This window comes from Octodon degus, unplaced genomic scaffold (genome assembly GCF_000260255.1).
Source record: "Octodon degus isolate 3935 unplaced genomic scaffold, OctDeg1.0 scaffold00137, whole genome shotgun sequence".
Lineage (NCBI taxonomy): Eukaryota > Metazoa > Chordata > Mammalia > Rodentia > Octodontidae > Octodon > Octodon degus.
In genome coordinates this window covers 6,150,951-6,160,966 of record NW_004524713.1, presented here as the reverse complement: position 1 = coordinate 6,160,966, position 10,016 = coordinate 6,150,951, and the positions used below count along the sequence as shown (strand labels likewise).

Sequence of the window (10,016 nt, the reverse complement as noted above, 5' to 3'; positions counted from 1 at the left end):
TTTTTTTTTTTTTTTTGGTGGTACCAGTATCGAACTTGAAACCTTGCGCTTACCAGGCAGGTGCTCATGCCCCTGAGCTATCTCCCCAGCCCCTTCTCCTTATTTTTTAAAATATAAAAAGGGCCAGGGAGACAGCTCAGGGGCATAAGCGCCTGCCTGGTAAGTGCAAAGTCCTGAGTTTCATCCCTGAAAAAATAGATAGATAGATAGATAGATAGATAGATACTGTTCCTAAGCCAGGCATGGTGGGGCACACCTATAATCCTAACACTTGGGAGCCTGATACAGGATTGCTGCAGGTTTGAAACCAGCCTAGGCTACAAAGTAAGTTCAAGCCCAGCCTAAACTGCATAGTAAAACTCTGTCTCAAAAAAGAAGAATTGTCTGTGCCCCACTCCCCAGTGTGCTGAGACAGCAAATGAGGCTGGGCATGGTGGTAGGAGCCTACAATCTCATCACTTGGGAGCTGAAAACAGGAGAAACACTATGAGTCTGATCTATATATCGAGACCCTGTAGACCCTGTACTAAATACATTTTTAAAAAGGAGAAGGAAGGGAGGAAAAGGAAGTTAGGAAGAAGAGAAAGAGAGAGAGAGAGAGAGAGAGAGAGAGAGAGAGAGAGAGAGAGAGACAGACAGAGAGACAGACTGTTCCTAGCTCCATGGCATACAAAGACAGACTGGGACCCCTCTGGGGGTATAGTTTACATTCATAGCTATGCAGAGAGTAAAAGTTTTTGGCCTTAAGCATAAAACCTTCTGGCAGAAATATTTAAGCCAAACGCCTGGCCCTTCAGCCTGCTCCTCTCCTTTCAGATGGCTTCCTACTGAGTCACAGTCCTCACAGAGCCCTACCTCATGTGCAACAAGGCAGTAAACTATTTCAAGGATCGCTCACATTCTAGATCCTCATAGCTGTGGACCAAATAGGAAGCCTGACCCAGTGCTGGAAAAAGAAGGAGGCAAACATGACGTGTAGAAAGGACAGGACATTAATGAGGATCTGGGCTCTGCGTTGGGATGAGCTCGGTGGTGGAGTGCACAGTAGCACGTAAAAGGGCCTGGCTTTGGCTTTGATCACCAGCACCACACAACTTTAAAAAATAAAAACCCTGGGCCCTAGACAGGGTCCTGTTACTGGCTCTTTATCCCTTCAGCCTGGCCCTACCCCAGCCTCACGGAACCAGGATCTACATTTTCACTGAATGCCAGGGGACATGTGCAACCAGCGAGTCTGAGATGCTCTAGAACATTCTTTATGTTCACCTACAACACTGTTAACAAACCTTTCTTGAGAAGGTAGAATGAAATTTTGATGGCTTTATGACTTTCCTGATGTCAAGGTGTTAAGGGTTCGGAGCTCACAACTGCACCTGTCACCACATCAGCACTCCAATACAGGGTACATGCGGGACAGACCAAGACCTCTATCTGACCTTGACTGTCTCAGGTGCGAAGAGGGGGTGCCAGCTCCTTCTCATGAAGTGAGAAGAACCAGGTTGCCAAGGCAAACCAGCGGTAAGACCCTGGCCAAGCTGAAACTGAGTAATAACCGAAGCAATTTAGCTTTAGATGAGTACTTTCGAAATCTCCCAAGAGGTGGAATGTTACTCTTGAGCTAGATTGGCATGTCAAGTTGCTACCTTGAGCCTGCGGTGTCAGAATCAGGAGGGACAGGGTGGAGCAGGGCCATTTCTGAGGTCCAGCCATAAAAGCCAGGCCTAGAAACTGCTGTAAGGAGACACAGGAGAGGCATCCTCCACTGAGGCTCACCCCAAAGTCCCTGGGGTTCAGGACTAAATGTGCAGGCTGAGGAATGACCTGACAAGAGCACTGGCAGGATGCTCAAGATATGTCCATTCTACAGGTGAGGAAACTGAGGACTGGAAGGGGCCAGGGCTCCTTGCCAAGCTCAAGAATCTTTCCTTTTAGCTGACAGGCACTGGCATCAGCAAATCTAAGGGAGCGGCATGTAGATGGGTACAGCCGACTGATCTGTAAGCAATCAATTTACTTACATATCGCACACTTTCTTTTACAGATGCATTCCTTACACAAAGGCCTCATCCAGGGCTTTTGTGGCAAAGCCCCAAGGACAGTGTTTCCCACATTTAAATTTGCACATAGATTCAGATTTAGCAGACCCAGGGTAGGTAGGATGGCCAGATAAGCTTAAATTTGAATTTCAGATACGCTATAAAAATTTTTTGGTAGAAATATGTCCTAAATATCACAGGAAAGATACTAATGTTAAATACTTACTCACTTTTCTAATCTGAAATTCTAATTTAAGTACCACCCTGGGTTGTTTTTTTGTTTTTTTTTAACTTGCTAAATACAGCAACCCTAGGGGCAGCACTGACTTTCCACATTTCTAAAGAGCTCCCGGATAAGGCCCTTGCTCATGTAAAATACCATTTCAATGTACAAAAACTGAATTTTATGTAACCATGAATTCTATGGTATTTTTAAAAGACCACTAAAAAAGCTAGGCAGGCAGCTCCCACCCTACGAAAGAAAGAGGTCAACCACTGGAACTTGGAAGGAGCTTTGTGAGACAAAGAGCTTTGTACCTTGGGGAGCAGGGGGTGGGGACAGGGCTCGAGCCACCTGCGGGAGCCTCCTTCTGCCTGATTCCTTCAACTAAACTGCACTTCCTGCCCTAATGTCCAGGAAGCTGAGAGTTTGTGGCTGGTCCCTCAGTGGCTCCATAAAATGGGAAGGATCGTCCCTCCCAGCTCACCTCCCCAGGGTAGTTTTCAGTCAAATGAAAGAACAGAAATTTCTGGCATCTGAATGAACGCATTTGTCAGGCACCAAGCAAGGCACTTTGCAACCTCCTATGGAGCGAGTGTTGAAATCGGAACTTTACTGATGGGGAAACCAAAAGACGGGGAGGCAATTTGTTCAAGGTCTTACTGCAACCCGCAAAGCAGAAATTGGAAGGAGAGCCAAGCGCTCTCTGCTCCTCAGCCTGGACTCTTTAGCTCTTTTTCCTTTGCTGCTGCTGATCCGTGCGAATGCATTTGCCGGCTGAATGAACAAGGCAGGATGGTTTAAGAAAATGGTCTCGGAACAGGACAGCTGGACTTTTGTTGTTTTGTTTTGGTGCCAGAAATCCAATTCAGGACCTTCCTCTTGCCAGGCAGGCACTGTGCCACCAAGCTATATCCCCAGTGACAGCTGGGCTTTTGGGAACCAGCTCTTCAAGAATGGCTGGCAGGAATAAGGAGCTTTCTGTGAGCAAGTTAGCAGAATATATTGTTTTTGACCCAGGAACCCTATTTCTAACAATGAAGAAAGAGCACAAAAAATTATGCCACAGGATGTTGATTGCAGTGTCATTTACAAACAGCCTGTTTAATAATAGAGGACTGCTAAATAAATGGGGCATATACACACCAAAGGCAATAACGAAGTGACAAAAAGTTAAGTCAGCATATGTCACTTTCATAATTTGAAAAGTAGGACCAGGGTAGAGTTGAGCAGTGGAGCGCTTGCCTAGCATGTGCAAATCCTAAGTTCCTTTCACAGCAATGCAACACCAAAAGTGTAAAACTTTTTTTTTTTTTTTAACAAATAAAAATGCATCATTTCACCTTTTTAGTTCCCTCATCTTTTGGACAGAAGATCTAAAAATAGAATAAGTATGTATTTATCTACTTAAGTATACTTTAAAATGTGGGCAAGCCAAATAGCTCAGTGGATTAAATGGACTGGTGGTTGGACCCCGGGTCTGCTGTGCCTGCCCTACCCCTGCCCCCGCCCCCACCTCCAGGGTGCACTGAGACAGCAATTGGGACTGGGCGTGGTGGCATGTGTGCGCCTGTAATCCCAGCTCTTGGGAGGCTGTAAACAGGCAGATCACTAGAGTCCGATCTAGTAGTGAGACCCTGAGTACCATGTAGACCCTTCCCTACAATACAAAAATAAATAAATAAAAATAAAGAGTTCTTAATTGTAAAATCATTGCACTGTAGAAAATTATAAATACAATATGGGCATAATTCCATGAATGTGATCACACTGAAATGCACCGAAAATATCAGGAAAAAAATGCACCTAGTGGCCGGAGAGATGGCTCAGTGGAATAAGTGCTTCCCTGGCAAGCGCAAGGGTCTGAGTTCAACCCCCAGTTCTGCCAAAAAAAGAAAAGCAAATGGACCTAAATATTACCAGTCACTGTCTCTGTCTGGCAGAATGATAGGCAGTTATTTTTCCCCTTTATTTTACTTTCCAAATTTCCTATCATGAGGAGAGGGAAAGATGGCTAAAATAAAGGGGGAAAATCCATAGGCCATTCTCACCACTTAACCCCCCCCCCACCAGACTGAACCAATATTTATGGAGCGCCCACTGGGAGCCCCACCCAGCCACAGCTCTTACATCAGGGACCTCAAGGCCTGAGGTCCCACCCTGAAGGCTCACATACACGAAATATACACCCTTTGCTGGTATATATACACCCTTTGCTAGACAAATAGGCCTGGCCCAGATGGTCTATTTGTTGAGGCTAGAAAATAGCAAGACTACTTTGCTTAACCAGCTCAGCAGAATAAATAAATCTGCTCACACTAGCATGGTCCTCCTGGCTCAAACTCCCTGCGAGAGTTCCCTGGCTCAAACCTTTTCTGGATCCCTCTTGGAGCACTGGGTTTCAGGGGTACTTTCAAGCGCAGGGAGAAAAACAATTGTTTTCATTCCTTAGTTGCAGCAGCATCCAATGGCTCAGAACAACCAAGGGACCTGAGGAGGACCCTGATAGCTCAGGTGGCTACCAGGTATTCTTGGGCAAGGTTGCTCACAGTGCAGGGCCTCAGTTTCCTTATCTATAAAATGGGATACATAGTGGCAACCTTATGTCTATGCTGAGGCTCAAAAATAAAGTCAATTCGTTTTTCTAGGTGGAGCCTCAGTTTCTGCCTCTGTAAAAGGTAGTCAATACCGCTTCCTTAATCCGGATGTTAAAATATTAAATAAAACTGTGAAAACAAACGGTGAACACATCCAATTAGCGTCCCACATGGATGGCCGTTGATATTAGTATTGCTTGTATAACAGGAATGGGACATATAATGAACGCTAGGCTTCCACTTCCTGTCTTCATCAATTTAGCCCAAAAGATCAAATTCAAGAACAATAGTTGAGCTGATGTGCTGACTGCTGGGCCCCCCTTTGTGCTGTCAGACATCAGGTGCTGGGCGCGCATACTGAGCAAAGCCCTCCAACTCGGAGAACAGCAGACCCGGGAAAGCCTGCCCTTCGCTGGTCACCCATGGTTGGAATGGGTGAAGGGACCGAGACAAAGGCATGGTTGGCCCGAGTCACCCAGCACTTTGTCAGTGGCAAAGCCAGGGCCCAATTCCAGGCTTCCCGCAGCCCTGCCTGGCCGGCCCCACCCACTGCTTTTCTCCGTCCCACCCTCAAATTACTGATGTGTTCCCAGCAGGGCAGGGGCGAGCAGGCGGCCGGCAGGGGGCGGGGGAGGGGAAGCCTGTGGGCAGCAGGAACTGAGCCCGCCTGTGGTCTCCAACTTCGCAAACCACATCAGGCTGAAATACGACACACGTTCATTGAGTTGAAAGGGAGGAGCTATTTTTACTTAACATCTCACAGCTGCTTAAACACAGGCCTCTTTCTTTCCCACCTCCCCAAAATGCAGAACTCCTGGGACCCACTTTTCTGGGCTTCAGTCTGCATTTCATGAGCAAATAACTAGGGGGAGAGGGGGGCCCACTTTTCCTGGCTTGCCCAGATGGGTTTCCACTTGAGCCCATGCTCCAAGTAGGGGGGCAAAAGTAGGGGGCCAGTCCTGCCTGGGTTCCCATCTCACCCAATAACCCTGTCTCCAGTCCTGGGTCCAGGAGCCTGATATCCTGACAAGGACAAGAGACGACCTAGAACCTGGGGCCATGTTGTGGTAAGAGAAGCAGGAGTTTAGGGTAGCCCTAGGAGGCCCCTCTACGTCTCTCTGCTGCAGTGCTGACCTCCCAAGCTCTGCACAGGGTCCCCCCCCCAACTCCACCAGCCATAACAAATGCGCTCCAACTGGCTCTGATGATGAAGCCTGCGGGGAACCTGTGGGAGACTGACTCTCTGGTGCAGTAATTAAAAGTTACAGCTCTGAAGTCAGGCTGCTGGAATCCTGACATCATCATCTCTAGCTACACTCTGAGGGGCTGTTATGCAGCAAAAGCCTCAACTTCCTCATCTGTAAAGGGGGATAACAGTATCTGTCCCGGAGGAATGGCTACAAGGAGTCAAAGAGGTAATTAATGTTCCATATTCAGTACTGGCACATTGAAAGGTGGCTGCTGCTGTTTCTTGTGCTTCTTCTCTTCTTCCTCTTCCTCCTCTTCTTTTTTCTCCTCCTCCTCTTCTTCTTATCATGCAGGTAAAAATGCTTCCATTTTAAAGATGAGGAAGTTGAGGCTGAGAGGTAGGACTTACACAAGCTCACCCAGAACCAAGACTGTAGGCCACTCCTAAGTCAGTGCTTTTAACTTCTCCTACACAGTGGTCTCTGGTAAACAAATATGCACACTCTGACAGCTGAGGCAAGCTGCAAAAGGTTCTTGAGAAAAACCAGAGGCCAGTGTGACAAACAGTGGTCACCTCTGGGGAACAAGGAGGTTTGAGGAACAAAGGTACTGTCATATTTTCTCTAGTCCTGAATGTTAACAACTTTTTGTCTTAAAACTAATTTGAGGGGGGCCGACAAGATAGCTCAGAAGTGTAAAGCGCCTGGTCAGGCAAGCTTAAGCAAAGTGCAGGGACCCCAACATCACATGCCACGGCAGCCCTTCCCCCAAGATGGGCTGAGCCAGCCACACACACAAAAAAAAACCCCACTAATTTAAAAAAATAGCAATACTAAAAATAAGGCAGCATTTTAATTTAGTAGCTATAATAAACCAGTCCATGTTGAGATGGAATTTATGGCAGGTTCTGTCTGAGATCTCTGGTTAGACTCCTGGAATCTGCCACCCTGACCCACTCTGGCAGGCACTGACCTGGCTAAGATCTGCCCTTTCTTTCCCTCGGAGGCAACAGCCTCCTCCAAGCCACCCTGCCTCTGGTTCAGCCCTTTCCAATGTATCCCCACTAAATTCATAGAATTGTTATTTCTGCTCTTGTTAAAAATCTCTCAGCTAGGGGCTGGGGAGATGGCTCAGTGGTCTAAAGCACCTACTTAGAACAAGCTTAGCAAAGCACTGGGACCACGGTTCAATCCCCCAGCACCACATGCCAGCCAGCCCCGCCCCCTGGTGGGCTGAGCTGGCCACACACACACACACACACGCACACACACGCATAAATAAATAAATAAATATTTAAAAAAAAAATCTCTCAGCTCCTCACTATCCTCTAATTAAAGTCCCAGCCCTTAGTTCACAGTCCAGTTCCCACTCCCCCATCCACTGTCACCGACCCTCCACCTGAGTCATGCGCACTGCTTGGAAGATCCAGTGCCTTTGCACACGCTGTGCCTGCACTCATGTTAGCTCTTCCTCTGATCCTTTTCTTTGGTAAAGGATGACTCAATTTTGAGGACTGGCGTTTCCAGACAGAATTAGTCACCCCTTACAGGCTGTAGGAGCTCCCTGTGTGGCACAGTTGTGTCAGCTGCTACAGATGGGGAGAACCTTGAGCACATGGGGCTCCTGGGCCCCTCACAGGCTAGCACAGAGCACGGTCCCGGAAGAGTGCTGCCTCCAGAAGAGAGGGAAGGAAATGCCGTGACAGGCAAACTCCCTGCCTTCCTGGGCTCCCGTGTCAGTACATAGTAAGACTATGGAAAATTCTGCTGCACGAATCCTTTGACTGGTTCACAGGGAAACCTCTGATCCTGCTGCATAACTCACCCAAGTGCCAAACCAAGCTTCCTTGCTGTTTACAGTCTCCATGACATTTATAAATAGGGAGGCCCCAGAAAGAAAAGCGGAATTTCAAAGAAGCTGAGTGGGACCACCTCTGTCCCACCTTTCCTCCTCTGTTGCAAGCTTCTTTCCCTTAATGTCCGCGGGGAAACACCCACCAGCACCCCCAAGTGCATGGGGGAAGGGCAGTGAATCACAAGCATCCGAGAAAGTCTGAAGCCCCGCAGTGAGGAGTCGCCAGAAAGCACTCAGGACCTGGGCCCTAGCCCTGCCTCTGCCCTGCGGTGCGACCAACAGCGCGCCACTCTCTGGGCCCTTGAGCTTTCTCATCGTGAAATGGGGACAGGGGTAAGGCTCCAGGGAGCTATGGTCAGGATAAGGTGCACAGCAGCAAGATGTCCTAGTGGCCTGGTCAGAAATGTGGTCCTGCGAGAACAGGACGTGCAGGACTGAGTCTTTCAATAGGCCCGCGGGCCAAACAGAAGCGACTGACCCCTCCCGGAGGCCCCGCTTGCTTTTCCAACTGGACGCCCTCGCCCCCGGGCAGCAAGTATGCGTCCTGAAGATCTCAGCTGCGGGTGGGGGGAGAGAAGGCAAGATAAGGGGGTGCATGTCTGGGCAGAAGAGCTACAAAGAAAGCCACGATTCCCCACCCGCGGCCTGGCCCCAGATTTCCCGGGATCCAGACTCCCTCCTGGGTACTCGGCGAGGATGGGTGGGGGTAGGAGCTAAAATCAGGTTGAAGGAGGTGGACCCGAGCAGGGACAGGGCCCTAGGGAGAAGGGCTTTCCAACCACTGTCCCCAACTCTAGCAGGAGTTCCCGTGCTCAGACAGGCGCTCCAGACCTGGGAGGGGGGACACACCCACAGGTAACAGACACACGCAGATTTCCAAGCAGGGCCAGAAGAACTTTTTAACAGCCCTGGGCCCAGAAAGGAGAAGGAGGAAGAGGGTGGGAGCAGAGCAGGCAAAGGTGCTGCCCAGGAACGAAGGATTCGCCGCGCCGGCCGCGGAGTCCCCAGCGGAGCCTCCTCCTAGACCGCTGTCACCTGCGGGCCGGGGCAGGTACCCCAAGGGCCAGGGTGACCCGGGCTCAATTCCCCACCGGCGGGGGAGGGCGCGTCCAGCACCGAGGGTCTTCAGGGTGAAGCCTGGCTTCGTTCCTCTACTGCCCGACCGGGACCACACTCCCTGGTCCCTGGAGGACCCACAAAGCGAGCGAGGACGCCCTACACCAGCGATGCCACCCCCAGCCCCCGCGTCCGGTCGAGCTCCAGGCGCGCGCGCCCGGACCGGGCGTGATGCAGGGAGAGTAGGCGCTAGGGCAGCCACAGAGCCCCCGAGGCTGGGCCTGGCCTCCCGCCTCACCTACCTGCTGCAGCAACACGGGCGACGGCGGCTACTGGGTCCAGCTGCGCTCAGCTGTTCCGGGCTGCGGGGCGGGGTGCTGGGCGGGCACAGGGGGGCGGGGCGCAAGAGGCAGCCGCCCTCGGGGGGCGGGGCTCCGGGCGGAACAGAGGACCGCGAGCGCCGTGGGGGGTGGGCGGCGACCCGGGCTGGACCCCGTAGGTACCGCTCAGTGGTAGCGCTCATCCGGTGTGTGGTGTGATGCTTTACCCATTCCAAGGCTACGTTCCGCAGGAAGCATCTAGCTCCCAGATTTACGCAGAAGGAAATGAGGCCTGGAGCAAGTAGGGAAGATTTGAAGGGATCTGGGGGCAAGAGAGAAGCAGACCCAGAGGATCCCCGAGCTGAGCTAACGCCAAAGAGCTCAGCAGAGTGGGCAGCGCGCAATGCTCAGCTAGGGCCAGGGGAAGAAGATTTAGCCCAGGCCTGGGACTTTAGGAAGCCAAGCCCTCAGAGGTGAATTAGGCTTCCCACGAAAGTGGGGGAGGTAAGTAGCAGTGGGGAATAAAAGAGAATCATTCCCAACAGCATTGGAGATAAAGAAACAGATGCCCAGGTCATCCCTATCTACAGTGGTTCTAGAACCGGACATCTGAGCTGCAACCCTTGACATCTGCCAATCCTAGCACTCTGGGCCACCCACTTAACATAGTCGTGTCTCAGCTTCCTCAGATGTAAAATGGGCATGGTTAACTGTCTCTGAGGCAGCAGAGACAAACTGGTGGGAG

General features: G+C 50.5%; 1 protein-coding gene across 1 annotated transcript in view; it reads right to left on the bottom strand.

Annotated features, from left to right (window-relative positions):
* Gsn (gelsolin) overlaps positions 1 to 9,341 on the bottom strand; it is a 52,299-nt gene extending 42,958 nt beyond the window's left edge. The window contains exon 1 of the mRNA XM_023701585.1: positions 9,254 to 9,341. The gene's annotated coding sequence lies outside the window, so the exon portion shown is untranslated. The remainder of the gene's footprint in view (positions 1 to 9,253) is intronic.
* Positions 9,342 to 10,016: the final 675 nt, after the last annotated feature.